The 18905-nt window shown below is 37.5% G+C and overlaps 1 long non-coding RNA gene across 1 annotated transcript in view; it reads right to left on the bottom strand.

Annotated features, from left to right (window-relative positions):
- The window catches only part of LOC138152702 (uncharacterized), a 44491-nt gene extending 27719 nt beyond the window's left edge, over window positions 1–16772 (bottom strand). Inside the window, exon 1 of the long non-coding RNA XR_011166177.1 lies at window positions 16697–16772. This is a non-coding gene — a long non-coding RNA (uncharacterized lncRNA). The remainder of the gene's footprint in view (window positions 1–16696) is intronic.
- Between the last annotated feature and the right edge of the window lie 2133 nt (window positions 16773–18905).

Genomic DNA, 18905 nt, shown 5'->3' with positions numbered 1-18905 from the left:
TAAAAGATGCTCAATATAAATGATAATCTGGTAAATAAGAATTTTCAGTTGTATATAATAATAATTTCCTTTGTCCAATTATGATTGAGGAGCAGGAAATACGAGGACATCAAGAATCCCTATCGAGTACAAGTTTTATGGTTCCAAAGTCAGTCAGAGATAGTTAAATTAGATTCTATCTAATCACTGATTATGTTTGTGTTGAATATTATAGTAAATTTTTTATTCAAGATAAAATAATTTTGAACCTTTTATATTTCATACACAAAAGTAAAATTATTCCTTTAATTTAATGAATAGGCTGTATTCAAAAAAATAAATTTAAAGTAGACCCTTAGAATTATATTAAACTAAAAGGGTGCACCTCTGCCAACAATGGAACATTGGACACATATATAAATACACATATATACATATACATATGTTTTTCTTCACATGTTATGAAACCTTTTGGCTTCATTCAAGTGCAAGACACTGGGGATACAGAGAAGCAAAGTTAATGGTAGAAAATTTTCTTAAGACATACACATATTCCTTATCTCATAGCATTTACAATATAGTGAGGGAAAGGGTCTCTAAAGTCCCTTCCATCTAAAGAAATGCTATGATTCAAAAATTTTCTCTGTGTAAAAGAAAGATAAGTAGAACAAGAATCACCTAGAGATAAATGAAATATCACAGAGATTGTTGATATCTATGCTCTGCTAAGCTATAGGTTACTAATTAAAGGTTTTTGATGACGGAAGGGTGAGTATGAATAATCTATACCTCTGAGGCTTCCAAAAGCATAAATTTGGGAGTGCTTGTAAAGCTAGAAGACCACCACTCCTACACCTTGATATCCAGTCTTCAAGAATTGCTGTGTTCCCATTTAAAAACAGCAACTTTCTAGTGATGATAACAATATAGTGATCTTACATACGTGTATAAATATAATATAGCATATATTCATACACATGTATGTGTGTATGCATACATATATGCATGTACACATGATACACACACATTCATATGTGCATACATACATACAATAATCTCAGAAGACTTCTAACCCAAGGAATAAACATGTGCCTTATTTTTGTCTTGGAAGGAATAGCAGAACTTTGTTACACAGCATTTGATAACAATTGAGTTAAGAAAGCAAAAAAAAAAAAGACAATCTTAAATCCATTATGCTAGTGTTACTAGCTGGTGAATAGTTACATAATATATTCACCAATTTAGTTAAAAATTCTGCTTTTACAAACAAGCATAATTAAGCAGACTCTTTGATCTATACTACCATAACCAAAGGTACCACCGTTGACTTGGTGATAACTTTATGAATTTCAGGAACAGAAAAATGAGCTAGTTTCCTAGAATTTCCTTTTTGTATTCAAATTTATTTTTTAATTTTAATTTTTAAACAATATTTTATTCTTCCACAATTACATATAAAAATAATTTTTAACATTTGCATCTTTTTAAGTTTTGAGTTACAGATTCTATTTCTCCCTCCCTTTCCTCCCCTCCCCCTCAGAATGATAAAGTATATGATATAGGTTATACATGTGCAATCATTTAAACATTTCCATATTAGTCATTATGTACAAAAAACTCAAAGGAAGGAAGAAGGAAGGAAGGAAGAAGGAAGGAAGGAAGGAAGGAAGGAAGGAAGGAAGGAAAGAAGGAAGGAAGGAAGGAAGGAAGGAAGGAAGGAAGGAAGGAAGGAAGGAAGGAAGGAAGGAAGGAAGGAAGGAAGGAAGGAAGGAAAGAAGGAAGGAAGGAAAGAAGAAAGGAAGGAAGGAAGGAAGGAAGGAAGGAAGGAAGGAAAGAAGGAAGGAAGGAAGGAAGGAAGGAAGAAGGTGAAAAATAATAAGTTTTGATTTGTATTCACATGACATAAGTTCTTTCTCTGGATGTGGAGAGTATTTTTCATCATGAGTCCAATGGGATTGTCTGGGAACTTTGTTATTGTTGAGATAGTCTTACTGTGTACAATGTTCTCTTGGTTCTGCTCACTTCACTTTGCATCAGTTCATGTAAGTCTTTCCAGGCTTTTTCTAAAATCACCCTGCTCATCATTTCATATAGCACAATGATATTCCATTACAATCATATTCCAGAACTTCTTTAACCATTCTCCAATTGATGGGCACCCTCTCAATTTCCAATTCTTTGCCACCACAAAAAAAGCTGCTACAAATATTTTTGTAAAAACAAGTTCTTTTCACTTTTTTGTATCTCTTTCAGATACAAAAACATTTCTTGATCAAAGGGTGTGCATGGTTTTATAGCCTTTTAGGCAAACATACTCAGACTTAGTAAGTAATGAATAAGTTCACATTGCCTACCAGAGATAATGGTAGCTAACTGGGAGTAAGATATTAACAGAATGGGATATCTAGGGAATTGGGGTCAATAGGAAACTAGAAGAGTGAATAGTGATGTCTGGAAGTAAGGCTATATGGATACAGGACTAGAAGAAGAAATAAGAATTATCCCACCCTGTAATTTCTAAGTCAACTTCAATCAAGGAATGAGAAACAAAATTTTAAAATGTGAGATATTTATTTTGAAGATCCATTTAAAAAAATCTCTGTGTACTCCCTTCCCTGATGCAGAACACACCACCACCACCACCACCACTACCCCTGCCTCTACCACCTACACCTTGGATGGATCTTCAAAAAAAAGTATGAGTTTCTATATTCCCGTGCAAACAAACAAACAAACAAACCCCTAAATCAACAACTTTTTAGTGATGATAATAACGTAGTAGGAAAATAATGTTAATTAATAATAAAAGTAATAATTAATAAGATAAATTAACAACAATAAAAATAAAATAGAGGGGGAAACTCATAGGAATATCATAGTCAAATTCTGAAATCCCCATCTCAAGGAAAAACTAGTGAAAGCATAAATATTAAAACAATGTAAATATGATGGTGCCACATAGAATTACACAAGACCTAGTAATAGAAATATTAAAGAACTGCAGATCTTGGAACACAATGTATTAAAGAGCAAAAGAACTGGGGATCTGGCCAAAAATATCATACCCTACAAACTTAACTATTGTCTTGAATGGAAAAAAATGGATATTTGATAAACTCTCTGATTTTTAAGACTGTATTAAAAAAAAAAAAAACCCTGAACTTTATAGATGATTCAACATACAAGAACCAATAATATATATATGGTTGTAATGGGAATGAAAATTTGGAAGATCTTCCCTGCCCCTAGGCTAAAGTGCACCAGAAGCCTGGGGAGGGAGGCTTGTTTTTCAGTAGATACTTTTTGATTGGCCAGTGGGTCAATAAGGTTGTTACATTCTCTGAGCCAGGAGAAGGCTATATAAGCCCTGATGTGTAGCTTTGTTTTGGGACTCACTTTGAGAAGTGTTCTGTGATTTGATCTGAATTCTGGGAAGCCGTTGTTGAGAGTCCCCCGGCTTTGAAAAACCCAGATGTGGAAACCCAGATGTTGACTGGGTATGGATGTAATGGTTGCACAGTTTGGAAATCTGTCTACTTGATCTGTTTCTGTCTTGATAATTCTGCCTGTATGCTTTGAAGTTCGGGGTGCTGACCTTTTTCCCCTGAACAAGGTAAATGATATATGTCTGACTGATTAAAGTAAGCTTGTTAACCCATTTTGAGTTGCTTTCCTTTATCAAAGCAGATCCAAGAACCTGTGGTGGCAGCAAACCCTGAGGACGCTTGGGGTGCTTGCTGCTACAATGGTACATAACAAAGATGGATTATAAGGGATCCATAAGGACAGTTTACTGTTTATATGTGTAAAATTTATGTCTAAGATTCTTATTAATAACTGGGTAGTTCATAAGAAAGATTGGGCAAAACCTGGGCATGATATGAATTAAAAAAAACATTTAGGAACAACCAAAAAGAGTAATTATTTTATATAAGTGAGATGAAAGAGGAAGAACTGATACATAGGAATTAGATGGGGGAGGAGGGTTGGTGCAACAGCAAGCACCCCAAGCATCCCAGGGTGGCTGCCAACACAGGTTCTTGGATCTGCTTTGTTAAAGGAAAGAAATTCAAAATAGGTTAACAAGCTTACTTTAATCAGTCAAATATATATTTTAAAGTGCATAGAAGTCTTCTAAATTCAGAAGAAATAAAGTGGTAGGGGCATAGGGAGCGGGGAGACAACAGGGGGAGGGATCTTTAGAGGGGAGGGTGAGAGAATAGGTAAATACAGGTAGGGGCAGTGGTGCAGTGAATAGAGCACTGTCCCTGGAGTCAGGAGGACCTGAGTTCAAATTTGGCCTCAAACACTTGACACACTTACTAGCTGTGTAGCCTTGGCCAAGTCACTTAACACCCATTTCCTTGCCTTCCATCCTCCAGAAAAAAATATCCTAGTGCTCTTATATATGTGTATGTATAAATGTGATATAATATCTAATACATATATAATTTGACCCTCAAAATAACATAGATACTATTTTACATATAAGGAAACTGATACTATGGTTATTTGTCCAGAATCACATAGCTAGTAATCATCAAAGTAGGATATAAAGCTAGGTCTTCCTGACCAATGTTATATCCACTATACCATTCTTACAAACCTCTCCAAAATCAGCTAGATTAGTCTATGAATAAAAACTCATACTGGAAACCATTTTTTTTTTTGGCTTGTTGGAGGGGGGAAGGCAGGGCAATTGGGGTTAAGTGACTTGCCCAAGGTCAAAAGTGTTAAGTGTCTGAGACTGGATTTGAACTCAGGTCCTCCTGACTCCAGGGATGGTGCTCTATTAACTGCACCACCTAACCTACCCTGGAAACCATTTTTTGATATATGAAAATGGCAGTTACCAAAAAGAAGTATATGTACAATGCAAATAAATATGTAAATACTTATGAATGAATGCAATCATAAAACAATAAAGTTAACTATCTTTCCTAAATAATGCCTTTTATATTATCAGCCAATGGGAAGTCTTGTATATTATGACAAAGAATAGGTTGATGACCTATTGATATCTTGCTACTGCTATTTTTTTTTTGTATTTCAGGTTTTCATCTTAAAAAATGAAATCACACATCTAAAAGCTGTTTTAAAACAGAGGTAGGAATGACTTTATAAAAATAAGCCTTGATAGGTGGTGATAACTAAGCCTTAGTTTCATCCCAAGCTTCTCTTTCTCTGATCTGCAAACATTTCCCCCTAAAGAATGGGTCTGACTGTGTCACATACACTTATGCTCCCTCAACAAAAAAACAACAAATCAAATCAAAACAAAACAAAAACCTCTAGCAGCTCCCTATCGCCTTCAGGATCAAATACAAAATTTTCTTCCATCTGGTGTTCAAAGCCCTTCATAACCTCTCTCTCCATGCCACTCCCCACCCCTTTCCAGTCTTCTTAGACCTTAATCCCCTCCCCCTACTCTTCAGTCCAGGAACCAGGGCCTTCTTGCTGCTACAGGAACAAGATACTTCATCTCTTGGCTCTGGGACAGGGGTGGATTTGGTCAAAAGGCTATACTTAAGGGATCTAGAAGGCCACACTGAGCCTCAAGGCTGCAGGTTCCCCACCCCTTCCCCGGGCATTTTTCTGACTGTCCTTGGCCTGAAATACTCTCCCTTTTCATCTCTGTTGACTGGATTACTTGGCTTCCTTCAAGCCCCAACTAAAATCCCATATTCTGTAAGATACCTTTCCTAACCCCTCTAAATTCTAGGGCCTTCCCTCTTTTAATTCATTTTCATTTATCCTTAAGTAGTTTTTCTTGTACATATTGGTTTCTTGTCTCCCCACATTAGATTGTGATTTCCTTGAGGGCAGGGACTATCTTTTACCTCTTTATATATCCCTAGCACTTAGCTAACTCTTTCCCTGGAACTTAGTAAATATTCATTGACTGACATATCATTGAATTGTGGCTATAAGTGGAGCTGAAGTAAATTCTACTGTATTTTCTTGTGCATCTGGGTGATCAGTGGAGAACAGAGAGGAAAAAGAAAATGGGAATCACTGATATTTGCATAATACCTCAAGGTTTGCAAAACATTTTACATACATTGGCTCATTGTGTCCTCCCAACACTCCAAGAACAAAGGAGCTGTTACTATCCTCATTGTACAAATGTAGAAACTAAGGTTCAGAAAGTTTTGAAACACGGGCCTTCTTCGAAGTCCAGGTTGTGTGTGTAGTTTGTCCTTCATTCTTTTTTTTTTTTTAAAGCAATTTGGGTTAAGTAACTTGCTCAAGGTTATACGGCCAGTTATTTCTGGGTGTGGTGCTAAGCATCTGAGCCCAGATGCGATCCCCCAGGTCATCCCAACACTGGGGCCAGTGCTCTTACTCACTGTGCTATCTGGCCGCCCCTGTCCTTCATTCTTGAAGAGGACAAAGAGATCAGGGAGATGATGACATGACTTTCAGTTGAATTTGATTGGAGTGAGGGAGGGCTGTGTAAAGTCACCAGCCTCACTCGCTCCTCCAGAACCATCTGATTCCAGTAGCAAACTGAGTAAGTGTTTCTGTGTACAGTTAAAAATAATTTACTTTTTTTCTTTGAAAATTCCTTCTGACAGCCATGGTGGCTTGGTGCTTCTGGGGTGACTGAGGTTGGCTGATCTCTTGAATTAGGGAGTTCAGAGTTGAAATAGGGTTAAACTCAAATTGGTCTCCACATTGTTATCGATATAATCATCCCCTGAGGAGCATAGGGCCACCACCAACCTGCACAAGGGTGAACCAACCCAGGATGGAAAACTAGAGCAGATTAAAGCTTTTGAGTTGATCAGTATTGGGATTGAGTTGTGAGGGACTCAAGGCTGCATATCCAGCCTGGGAGAGATAGTTCCATCAATCCTTTACCTTCTGCCAAAACAAAAACAAAACAAAAATATCTCCTAAAGGTTCTAATGAGAGTCTATAGACCTCAACTAAACTGTTCTCACATACTTTTGTTTTCTCTGTTCCATCATATTCTATTAAGTTCTCAAGAAGTTATTTCAATAATATTTTATCACTTTAAAACTATTTTAAAAATGTTTATTTCTCAATATATACCAAAAAAAGCAAGTTTAGGCTTTAAGAGATTTATTTTGAAACCTAGAATTTTCTTCATTGTGCATACCAGTTTGGCCCAGAAGGCGATAGACTGGATTGCTATCCTTCAGTTGTCAATTGCTTTTTGTAGTTTAAAGGAAAGTATCTTAGTCAATTAGAGCTGACTTGTTTGGTTTGTTTCCTATTACGCTTACATTTAAGATAGACTAAAAACTATGTTCCGCTCTTGTCACTAATAATTCAAATAGGATTTTGTTAGAGCTAAAAACCCTTAGGTCTCATTTAATACAGTATAAACCTTTTTTTTGACAGATGAGGAAACTGAGGCACAGAGAGATTAACCAACTTGTTCAATGTCACATACCTAAGTAGCATCAAACCTGGGATTCAAACTCAGTTCTCCTAAAACTATTCTATTCTCTATTCTTTCTTTTCACTGCTCTTCAACCTAGCAATCAAAGCCCTTCACAACCTTATTCTACCCTACTTTTACTACTGTATTTTAATCTATGATCCAAATGGAATTAGTCACTATTCCCTGTACATGCCCCATATACTCCCGTGGTATGCCAGGGATGTGCTGAAAACAGCTCAGACTAACTTTCAAGAACCAATAGTAAAATTTTCATTGTTAGTTTTATAGTTGAGAAATCAGTAAATGCTCTAGATCAGAGTTTGGTTTACTGATTTATTGATGACTAGACTAAAGAAAATGGAGAAAATGTTAACAAAGGAAATGAAACTTAAGAGTGTATCATATGTACATTTTTCCCCCATAGGGCCACTCAGTAAACATTTGCTTGCACACCCCTGTGTGTGTCCCACCTTTCTGTGTCTTTGCTCATGCAATGCCCTCAATCACTTCTGCGTCATGTCTTCCCCTATGCCTCCCATAATAATTAAATACTTATCAACCTAAGGTCCAATTGAAATACTTCTTCCTCCAAGAAGCATTTACTGATGCCCTTAAATTAATCACAGACCTCCCTCCTCTCCAAACATAACACTTGCAATCTCACAAAGCCCTTTGCTGGCATGTTTTTTTTCATAATTTACCCAGAATTATTTTTATTGTAACAGTCATTCAAATACATATATAGTACTCCCTCGTATAAATGTAGAACCAAAAGATTTAGAGGTGAAAATGTTCTTGAGATCATCTGATCATTTTATGGATGAAGAATCTGAAGACCATAGATAGAAAGGAAGAGAGGCACGATTTGGAACCCGGCCTTTTGCCTACAAATCCAGGTCTCTTTCCATTATCCCATACTGCCCCCATTAATCTGTAAACCCTACAAGCACAGAGACTATGACTTATTTAATTTTCATCTCCCTCCCAAGAGACTACTCCAGTGACTTGCACATAGTAGGTGTTCAATAAATATTTCATTGAATTGACAAAGATTAAAGAATAAGATATAGCCCACAGCTCCTTCCAGTATTCTAGTTACTATGATGCATCACAGTTGTCTGTATCAAAACAGTGTCTTCAGTCATCTTCCTCTTGTCTTTTTTGTACTTGAAGCTAGTCACCTGAGGGGCCAAGCAAAGTGATACCATGGTGTTCTTCTATGGCTAAGGTAGCAGGCATTGTGTTCAGGGAACTCTATGCCAGTAGATAGAAGGCATGAAATAGTAATTTAAGATTTCTACCAGCAACTAACAGTACTGGAGAATGTCCCATATTGTAGTACAGTGATGATACATGACTCTGTGCATGTTTATTTATTTATTTTTTTTTAAGCAATCGGGGTTAAGTAACTTGCTCAAGGTTACACGGCCAGTTATTTCTGGGTGTGGTGCTGAGTGTCTGAGCCCGGGATTCGATCTCCAGGTCATCCCAACACTGGAGCCGGTGCTCTTACTCGCTGAGCCACCTGGCCGCCCCTAAGCAAGTGGGGTTAAGTAACTTGCTCAAGGTTACACGGCCAGGTGTTTCTGGGTGGGTGCTAAGTGTCTGAGCCCGGGATTCGATCTCCAGGTCTTCTCAACACTGGAGCCGGTGCTCTTATCTGTGCATGTTTATAATCAATAAGAGCCTGTGGTAGAATCTCTTTTCCCAGAAGTTTATGTTACAAATACTATGACCTCAGTAGTTAAGTGAGTTATTTTTGCAAGTTTTCTTAGTATCCTAAAGGTTATGAGACCCCTTCAACATTGTTTAATTACCTTCCTTTTATGAATGGAGTTAGAAACCAATGGAAAAAGGGGCCTACAACTCTCCCCTCTTGGGTGAGGTGGTCTCTACAGAATGTGACTGCTTGATCAAAAACTCTAATGTAATTTCCAAGGTGGATTCTACTCTATACCTTACAGTTCTACAAGTCTTTATTTCCATAGTTCTTAGCAGTTCAAGAAAAGACAGGCCCTTGTGATGAAGGAAGGATTGGGCATCCCACTACCATACATGGTATTAGGAAGAATCTTTGTAATGTTTATCCAGCACTTTAAGATTTTTCTAAGTGCTATAAAGCAACTTATAAAAAATACATTATCTTATCTGATCTTCCCAACAGCTTTGTAGTAGAAGCACTATAAATATAGCACTGCTAACCTACAGATGAGGAAATTGAGGCATAAACATTCTGGGACCCATATCTAGTAAATGGCAGAGATAACAAAAGTCAGTTCTCCTTTGATTTCAAATACAATGCTTTTTACATTAAATCATGCTTTACTTCTTCAATACTATCCACTGGGTTAATATTGAAGAGAGAGTTCTAAGTCGATGCTGTTGCAAATTAAAAATTGTAAATTGATTGGCTTTGGAAAAGCAAAAAAGTAAAAACAAAAAACAAAAACTTATTTAGCTGTAAGATATTAGGCAATTTGTAAAGTGTGAGAGTGGCAGAGAAAGTTGAATGAGACATTCAAGCAGTTAACAATCTAGGTGAGTAAGTGAATGGATGAAAAAATGTTTATTAAGTATTTATATGCAAGGCACTGTATTAAGAGCTATTGATACATGCGCAAGCAAACAAGACTATCTCTGCCCTCATGGGACTTCAGTCACAATAGCGAAGACAACGTAAATAGGGAATTGTTGATCAAGAGTCACATCAATTGAAAACACATCCTTCCTAAAAATGGTGATGTTGATTTCTGTTCTCAGAAAGGTATGACAGAGAGAGATCTGCAGATGACCCTAAAGTGGTGGAGTGAGGCGTGAAGATCATCAGGAATGACAAAATGAATCTGTGTCTCTGCAAGATAAAGTGTGATCACACCAGTCAAAGCTCAGAATACCAGGGGTCACAGATGAATTTTCAGGAGCAGGAGACTAGAGTACAGACATAAATAAGCCAAATATAAAAATACACATTCTTCTTGGATTTCGAGAGCTTTTAAAGTTCTTTTTTAAGAACTTAAAGACAATTCATTTAACTTCAGAATGTCCCTACTGGGACATACTGAGGAATAATGAACCTTGGCTATTCATAATACCAATTTCTATATAAGTAGAATTAAGGGTACGGTGTGGGTTATTTATAAGAAAGGGAAAATGAACAGAAGAGGGCTTATGTTTCAGGAAAACAACTCAAGGCAGCCAATGTCATGAAGATCCTAAAGTCTATTTGTCATGTTGTTGTTCTTTCCTTCCTTGCAAGTAAAAGTATAGACTTTACAAAGGAATTAGGTAAGGATATAAAAGGAAGATAGTGACCAGAATTTTTATATTATGCATGGCAAGGGATATATATAGCAGAGGAGGAGGAGGAGGAAGAGGGGATGGAAGATGAGGACTAGGAGAAGAAGGGGATGGAGGAAGAAGAGAATGAGAAAAAGGAGGAGGAGAAAATGGAGGAGGAGTAGATAGAAGAGGAGGGGAAGGCTCAGCTGGAAGGCTGACTACTAGTTACACAGTAGAGAGGATCTCCACTTGCCCCTTCTCTCTTTCATTTACCCTTCTTTCATTCATTACTTTGTCTCTTTCCCTTCTGCTTTCCTCCCCTCTCTTTTCTATCCCCAGTGTGCTTAGGCTGAAGAGAAATGTGGTCAATTTACAAATAAACAGTGACTATCAACAAAATTATGCAAGCTCTTAGGAACATTGTACTCAAGTAGCCACATAAAACCTTAAAATGTAATGCTACTTCATCCTATAGGCACCCACCCTCTCTCTTCCACTCCTTCCCACCCCTAGAAGTAGGCATAACCACAACAGAGTTCTGATTGATTATAAACAATGAAACTTACATGAATAGTCAATGGCCCTTAATTTAAAATAATTTTCTCTGCTCACAACAAACTTTGTCATATAGAAAGATGTGAAATGACCTGATTTGTCCTTCATATAAACAGCATAGTTCTGTAAATAAAAATGCCAAACCATTTTTCCCACAATTCTGTGAGAGAAGAGGAGAGAGTGAAGAGGAAGGGAAGAAGGGAAGGTCAGGGGGGAGAAAGAAGGAAAGTGGAAGGGAAAGATTTATTCTAAGAAAATTGAATGGCAATGTAGTTTCTTATATGCAGGAACATCTATTTAACTCAACACTATTCCAATGTATATCATATTTTCAGATGTGTAAAATTGTTTAAAAGTGTTTTTTTTCTTAAGTTCCCATGTATAAACAATTGTCTACCATAATATCTATAACTGATGGAGAGTTAATAGATGGTTTTATTTCAACTTGAACATACAGAATTAAATTATGAGTATTATAAAATGACTTAAATAATAGACAAAATGAATTTCTCATTCTCTCTCTCTCTCTCTCTCTCTCTCTCTCTCTCTCTCTCTCTCTCTCTCTCTCTCTCTCTCTCTCTCTCTCTCCCCCTCTTTGTTTCTCCCCATCTCTTCCTTCTCCCCTCTTCATGTCTTCCCTCTCTCCCAAAGATGCAAACAGAAGCACTGATAATTTTGATTTGATTTCTTTCTACAATATTTCCTTTCCTGAGCTGGAGTCCCTTGCAATATACCTGCCCACCTTTCCTTTCAATCTCTTGGGACACTTAACCCTACAGGCACTGAGCCTGAAGCTCAAGAACATTAATACGTAAATTCATGCAAACATATACACATTGAAATACACAACAAAACAGGTGCTCTCTAGTGTTTAAAGCTATGAATAAAACGTGTTGGTAGCAGCTGCTGTAGGGAGAATGGGAGGGGCAACAGGCTAAGTTCTTTCAAAAATGTCTTGCAGAAATACTTTTTCCCTCCAAATCTGACAACAAATCATCTGTTTGCACTTGCCCAGTAGAGCTACAGAGGAAAAGCGATTATCCTAAAGGAGAGGTGTGTGTGTGTGTGTGTGTGTGTGTGTGTGTGTGTGTGTGTATGTTTAAAGGTGATGGTAACTAAAGTGTTTCAAGGATTCTGCTTTAAAAAGAAAAGTTTGATGAAGAACTAAGGCAGTTCAGTTTTTGCCTGCTCCTGAGAAGCGTCTCCCTTTAACTCTGATCCCTTAAAATAAAACAGGACTGCCCATTTCAATTAAATTGCCCACTTTTCCTTTACTCTGTCTATCATCCACTTTCAAAGTTTACCAGGCGCTGAAGGGATTAGATCTCATACTAACTATGAAACGTTCTTTCCAATACATGTTGGTTGAGTACACAGTCCAGAGGCGAGGAAATGGCATTGACTGACTAGTTCCAGAGGCGCTCACAGTGGGGGAGGAGAGCAAAAACAGGAGACATTATTAGAGGAAGGGAGCCAGGGAAGGGAGAAAGGGAAAGAGAGAGGAATTTGTCTCTTGGCCACAGAGATCCAATAATGGGAGGGAGTAATGAGGGGAATGGAAGTTGTCTGGTGGGAAATGGAGAGAGAGAGAGAGAGAGAGAGAGAGAGAGAGAGAGAGAGAGAGAGAGAGAGAGAGAGAGAGAGAGAGATATACTGTATCTTAGAAGAAACTTGAACAAAAATGGAAAAGCAGCGGCCACTTTCATTAACTGCTGTTTTACTATAACCTTTCCATGGAGTGTTGAAAGGTTTATTCCCACCCCCCACCCCCGTTAAAGAAAACATTTAGAGGTTATTTGGCAGAAAAGAGAGTTCAGTATAATGAATTAAAATTGAGAATATGAGAAGGTTTGAAGAGGAAATTTTTGAATGCACATTTAAGAGTTTCGAAGGCATAAGCTAGTCAATCCTTCAATCAATCAAAATCCCTCAAGTCAATCCAGTTTTACAATCTCCTGCCTACAATTCAAAACCAAAGTTCAAATTGATCTTGTTTGCACACACATCACAACACAGCCAAGCATGCATCTTTGCAAGCCAGAATTGCATGGCTTTGAAGTGTGAGAGTACCTTTACATGTGTCTTATAGAAACATTGCTATTTTGTGAGGAAATGAAAATTTCCCCTAGAATATGTATTTTAAAATGTTGCTGGGACTCCTGAATCACACTTTAAAAATTACAACTTACAAATTCATTTAGCATTCAAAGTTAATAAAAAAAAATATTCTTCTATCTTTGAACAAATTCTATTATATATGCATATATACATACATAATTTTTAGTGGAAAATTTTAAGCATCAATAGATAACTTAAATGCTTATGTGGTGTTTTATGTATACACATACATGCGTACACACATTAAGGTAAGAAAGGAAATAAAAAATACTATTCAATTTGTGCGAAACATAGCATAAATTATAGAAATTCCATTTTAGGCTTTCTAAAATATTTCTTTGACCATTTCTTTGTCTTTTTCTAACACAGATAAGGGAAAAAGTTCAAGTAAAATATGATATATGAAAAAACAATGTTGTCACTTAAAAGAATATATTCTACATTCAAAAGTATATAGCCCAAATAGCTACATTTCTTTCTAAATTAATACACATACACACAAAGAATTCATCCACAAAAAATGAAAAGTCGTGTTTCACAGAAGCCTTTAATATCTAACAATTCTCTTGGATATTTAAATAAAATTTAAAATAATTGTAATGTGTTGTCCTGTTGTATTAAAATATTGTTTTTCTTCTTTACTGAATTAAAATGGGATTAAAAAAATAAATTAGCACCGACCCAGGAGCTGAGTGCCTCTAACTCGGTCCAATAATCCTCTTTTTAAATGTATATGTCAGGGGCTACCGCTAGGTAGTATTGTTATTAGAAATAATGACTAAAATATGATAAAGAACCCAAGGGAAGAGACTTACATAAACAATTACGCTGCGACTGTTGAAGAGCTTAGGGGAAAAGTCATTGCCACAGCGCCCCCTCCCACATTCAGACTGAACTAACATTTTATCCAGAAGATGGGGAGGAAGTGGATAGTTCCTCGGATAGTTGCTCGTTTCCCCTTTATGCGTCCACATGACCCAGAAAACCTCTAGGTATAAGTAATCAGTCTAGACTTTCTTCACCCAGAACACTTTCCCCCACCCCCACCCCCTTTCTGGTGTAGAGGTTCTTCAATCAAGTGAGTTTTACAAGTGTTTCTGAGAACCTTTGCTGCAGATGGATGGATCGCTACTTTAAATTGAGAAGTTTGCATTGTTATTTAAAATGAATTGCCCAGTGTTTTGACAACTAACTCAAATATATGATAGTGTCCCTAGTTTTTTTTTTTAATGTATTTCAAACAGGAGAAGGAAAAATGCATAGCAAATAAGGAGGAAAACCTCAAAATCCACGTGTTTTTTTTTCCTTTCAAACGACATAGTTTAAAAAAAAATTACTAAATATCCCTACTCTGCACCACAGTACATTATGTTTGACTCAGACTCAGAATTGATGAAATCTAACTGAAAGAAAATGTCTATATATCCTCAGAGCGATAAATGTGTATATGCAAATGCCTATACAGATTTCACTTACATAGCCAGTAAGAAATTCAGATTGCAGCCCATTAGTACCCTATTCTTGTAGTACTAGAAAGATCAAATCTGACTTCTAACTTTGTTTCCCTTCAAACTTTTTCCTCTCATGATGTGAAGTCTTACTTAGCAACTTAGAAATTGCATTTTTACCCTCCCCCCCCCAAAGAACAAACAAACAAACAAGTAAAAAACCTGTCTTCCAAACCCTTAATGGGCATGAGGTTAAAAGTCTAAATCTTATTTTCATCTGATGTATTATTAATTGCAGTCAGAGTTAACTTGAGGTTAAGAAAAATATTCAAAAGCAAATACTACTTTAATCGAGGGGTAGTGTCCTGAAATAGTGATTATATATTCAGATAACAATGCAGTATGTAAGTTTTAATGTCTGTGTGTAGGCATTTTAATTTGCTACAGTTATTACCAATAAAAAGTGCATGTAGTACTATTCTACTGTTTAATAGTGCAAGGTAGACGATTTTTATTATTAACAAGCAGCACTACGGAAAATTTAGATTTCAATGAGGGAGCAACATTGCGGGGGGGGGGGGGAAATGCCCCGCAAACATCTTCAAATCCAGAAGCAGCGAACTAGGGAGAATTAAGAGGGATATATAAAGATAAATTCTAATCTAAAGTGAGAAATAGTATTGAGCCAGTGAAATCGTCCTGTTACTTTTAATTGACGTCAGAGCAGTTTTTATTTTCCAGAGCATATTCTCTTAATTCAAACGGGAAGTGTTTCTATAATAATTCAGGGTTCTCTCTTCTTCCAATGGCAGAGATCATGCCTTTCTGAAGCCATACAAAACATGCAAATCAAACCAAAGCAGGAACTTGTCTTTTGAAATGGAAATATCATACTCCATTAATCTCCTATGGCAAAAATTACCCCTCCCCCCTTTTTTTGCACCTAAAGTATTATTTTTGGAAATGAACCAAAACATGCTACAAATCTCATCTATCATTTGTTAAGCATTCTGTTTTTTTTTTTAATTTTCAGCTTTTTGTCATTGGCCCCCCCCCCAAAAAATGAAAAAAAAAAAAAAAGGAATAAATCCCTTTAATTGTGAGCTGTATATGACAAACAGGGCATGCTTTCCTTCCATCTGTAATAATTTACCCCAAGTGTCTTCTCTGAACTCAATTACAGCGTATAAGCATGGGATCCCGGTATTTGTTTAAAGCGCTCTCCCCGGGTCATAACTGTAGCATTCATTTAATAGTATTAATCCCCTGTTATAATGTAAACAAAACGACCGCTGTATTCCCAAACTGAATTGCACCACTAATTATTAAACAGGAGGCACTAAAAGCAATCCATTCTCCTAGACAAATACTTACCTACATCACCTATGCTGGGGGGAAAAAAAGGACGTCCTTTCCCAAATTAAAAAAAAAAAAGAATGCGAAAGCAAAACTGCAGTTTGCAACTTGTTCAATCTGACTTAGGGGGAAAAATCAAGTCTGACTTTATGATGTGATAATTAATATTGCATTCCCCAACCCCCAGCTTCTGCAGCTGTAAAGCACACCACCAAAACGCATAAAAGTCAGTATGAGAAGCAAAGCAATGTTCTATTCAGATGCAATTGCCTGATATCGATTATTTCATATTACTATTTAAATATGAATGTGCATTATAAAAGCTCTGGGGTTTATGGGTCCTGTTTTCTTGTGCATTCAGAATATACATACATATCTCTATGAGTAGCCAAATTGTGAGGTGAGGGAGGGGAAGAGGGAAAATGAAGGAAGAAAGCATAAGTCTTTTTTTCTGCAAACCACTAGGATGTGTTGACCGTTCATTTAGTCCTACTTTCATATGTGAGTCCTTTAAGAATCTAGGTTTGGAATAAATGAAAAAGAATACCTGTTGGTGTGAGACCCTCACCCCTCCTCTAAGGACTGCATCCCCTACAGGCCATCTGATAGATCTGTATAGTAATGAACTCTCTGTCTGGTAGCCAGATTTCTTTCTTTACCATTGCTGAGAAAAGTGATTGGAGAGAGGAAGATATGGGAGTGGGGTCGGAATAGGCGGAGGAAGGATGTGGTTCTATGAAGAAGAAAAATCAATTTGGGCTACAATCGTGTCCATAACTGAACCTAGGTGGAGACTCATCTGGTTAACTGTAACATCTCCCAGTTCTAAAACAGTAACACCCTCTATTAGGAAGGTCATTAAACCCTGCCATTCCACCGGCATCGTTTTATTAGAGTTGTGTATAATGGATTAAAAATAAACTACCTTTGCTAACTAACAAATTTGTCAGATGTTTCCATCATAACTTCCTGCCGGCTCCTAATAAATTCCCCAAAGTTCCTTGATTTGATTTATTGTGAGGATTTTTTTGTCAAGCTAATCATAATTATCCAGAGTATTTTTCACAAATAGACAAAAACCTATGTTGTTTGGACACTATTTTTTAAACGACATTTTGCTCAGTAAAATACAGAAAAAGACTCCCTAGCCAAAGAAGCGAAGAGACTTATTGATTCATTAAAAACAACACACATGGCAAATGCTAACTTAAAATAACACATGGGACAAATTTCAGACTTTAATTTTCTGCATAAATGCAATGAGACTACTTGTTTTTTTTTTTTTTTGAAAACTCTTAAACAGTTCATTAAAACCTTAGAGTTTAAATAAATACTTGGGAACAGTAACTAGGGATTTAGAACCTAGAGTGATAAATTAGGGGCCTCCATGAAAACGGTGAATACATTACAAGGAGGGAAGGCTTGGGAGTGTGAAGAAGAGAGAAGAGAACCGGAGATACATCCATGCCTTGTCCATGCAAGGGTGGAATGCATAGCTATGCATTCTTCACCACAGTAAAACTTTGAAAGAAATACATTTAATATTCATCAGGTTAATATTCAAATAAAAGGAAAACGGAAAGTCAGAAGTGGGAGCACAGCGTGAAAAGAAAAAGTGGGGGGCATTTGCTGCAATCTGGAGAAGTTAAATTTAAAACACTGGAAGTCAATCTCACATGTTAAGCAAAGCCAGAAAAAAAAAATAAAGTACTGGTCCAAACCTAATTAAGTAGCTCCTCTCAGCAGCCTACTCCCACACGTGAGTTCTCCTCTATGAGGTTACTCTACATTAGAACCTAGGGATGTCCGAACCACAGTTCGTCAAGAACACAGAGATTCTTTGCCTTTCTATCCTCTTTCCTTTTCCCCAGGTAAAAGAATAATTATGTGCTAAATATTTTAATTTATCTTCCCTGAAACAGAATTACTTCTCAAGTCACCTGGGCCTCCTTTCAAAGCTCTACAAATAAACTCGGAAGTGCCCTGAATAAAAAATCTTAAAACTAGAATTCCTTATGACTAATTAAGAAAATCCTTCCATATTTGAATGGGGTTTGGACAGCAGTTGTACCTTAAAGTGTATTAGAAAGTTGGGCTGCCGCTGCTGTGAGAAAGGAGAGAAAGGGAAGACAAGTCCCCTGACTGTTTCGTCAACACACAGGGACAGGCCGAGTTACTCCCTGTTCCCCCCTTTATCCTAAACTGTGACAATATAAGGCCGCGCGCGCCGAGAAAGGGAGGGAGGGAGAGGGAGAGAGAGAGAGAGAGAGAGAGCGTGCGCGCGCAACAGAGCGCAGGAGTCCGGAGTGGCAGATCAGCAGTATCATCCCTTGGCTTCAGCAGTGTGTTCCCTGGCAGACAGAGAGGGTGGCTTGCATTACAAAAGCCTGCTCTTCCCTCCCTCCCCTGTCTGTGAGAGGCGAAGGCGAGAGGAGGAGGAGGGGGGCGGGCCCGTCTGAATATGCAGATAAGCCGCCGTGACGGACAGCTCCGTTTTCCAATGTCCCTCAGAAACTCGAGCGCTCCTTCCCTCAACTCTTCAGTTCAGACTCTCTATACTTCCCCCAAAATACAGACTTGCAGGCGCTGGGGGAGCTGGTTGTGGCTGAGAAAGAGCTCCATATGCAGCAGCAGCAGCCGCAGCCGCAGCCGCAGCCACTTTCCTGATTCCGGGGGCTCTTTCTCCTTTCCCCCCTTTCTTCCACTCTCTCTGTCCGTCTTTCTTTCTGTCTTTTTCTTCTAATCCGCTTCTCCCC

The sequence above is a fragment of the Petaurus breviceps genome, unplaced genomic scaffold (assembly GCF_028583685.1).
Source record: "Petaurus breviceps papuanus isolate PSGF00001 unplaced genomic scaffold, PetGlider_PUasm1.0 151, whole genome shotgun sequence".
Taxonomy (NCBI): Eukaryota; Metazoa; Chordata; class Mammalia; order Diprotodontia; family Petauridae; genus Petaurus; species Petaurus breviceps.
This window is presented reverse-complemented; position numbering and strand designations above follow the sequence as displayed.